We start from the raw sequence: 1,479 nt of genomic DNA, 5'->3' as shown, positions 1-1,479 counted from the left end.
CATTGGAAATGATAATTTAAATTAGGTGGTGGGGGGAATTAGACCGTGGGATAATAAAATAAAACAATCGCATTCATCCCACACCAATAAAAACCCGGGGCCAATTCCCCCCGTTTTTTTCAAAATTTACCCCGCAAAGAAAAGAAAATACACCTACCAAAACTCTTTCTCATTTCCCAATTTTGTTCCACCATAAAATTTTTAACCATAAAAACCCCTGTATGTTGTCCTCACCTTTCTGTGTTTTTTTTTTTCCATTTTCAAATTTCATTATTTTTTTTGGGGTCCCCTCAAGCCAAACGACAAGCAAAGTAAAGGGGCAAAGAAAAAAATGGGGTCCTTTTTTCCCGCCCATAAGCACCGTTTTTTGATAATCCGGTTTCCCCATTCCCTTTCTCTAACTTGGGTACCCGGTGAAAAAGTTTTTTTTTGGCTTTTTTTTCAGCAAAAAGAACGGGCAATTTTGGGGGGGGGTGGAGCGTGGGAAAAAGGTGAAGTCTGGTGGAAAGCGTTTGCCCCCCCTAAGTGGTTTTGGGGGTAAAGGTTTTAAATTTTTTGTTTCTAAAGTTACGGGTTTGGGCCCTAAGTTAATTAAGTTAGGATTGAATTCCGCCAATTGTTTAAGTTTTTAGGGGGTAGGTTTTTAAGTTTAACGGTTGGGGCAAGTTTTATTTAAGTGTAGAGATTTTTTGGGATCAAATTTGTGTTTTTTACGGTTAGGGGTAGGTTTTTTTTTAACAAGTTCCGGGTTGGGCATAGTTAATTAAGTTTTGTAAGGACAAATTTTGGGGGGAGGTTTTTAAATTTGTTTTAGAAAGGTTAAAGCTTTAAGGTTTGGCCCAGGTTGTATGATGTGGTTAAATTGAATGCACTTGTTGAATTGGGGTTAAGTTTTAGGCAAGGTTTTCTTTTAAAGTTTGTTAGGTTAGGTTTGAAGTTTTTATCAAGTTTAGGATAAAGGGGTTTTAAGTCAAGTTTATTCTTTTCAAGAAAAGAACAATAAGGGGAATTGAAATACTAATGGAGTAACATGGTTGGGTTTTGGGGGGGTTGTCCCCCCCCCACTGTGGGTTTGTTTTTTGTGTGGGGTTGTTGGCCAATGTGCGGTGGCGTGCCGTGGCCGGTTGGTGTGGCCAAATGATGTGTGGGGTTTGAGGCAAATGTGGTGGTTTGGTGCCCGGTGTGCCCGGTGGCGGTGTGGTTGTGTGTTGGTGGGGTTTGTGCCGTGCCGTGCGGGGGTTGCCGTTGGCGGGTGTGGTGGGTGGGCAATATGTGTGGTGGCGAGTGGCGAGTGGCCCCATGGTGTTTGTGGTGAGGGGTGCGTGTGGTGTTTTTTGTTGGTGTGGGGGGTGTGTGGTGTGGTGGTGGTGGGGGTGTGGGGGGGTGTGGGTAGGTGTTTTTTTTTTTTTATCCATTTTCTTTTAGAGAAAAATGACAAAGGAAAAGGGAAGAATAGGGGTGGGGGGGATTTTGGAAGCC

This window comes from Penaeus monodon, chromosome 24 (assembly GCF_015228065.2).
Source record: "Penaeus monodon isolate SGIC_2016 chromosome 24, NSTDA_Pmon_1, whole genome shotgun sequence".
Taxonomy (NCBI): domain Eukaryota; kingdom Metazoa; phylum Arthropoda; class Malacostraca; order Decapoda; family Penaeidae; genus Penaeus; species Penaeus monodon.
The sequence above is the reverse complement of the archived record's forward strand: the minus strand, read 5'-3'. Positions refer to the sequence as shown.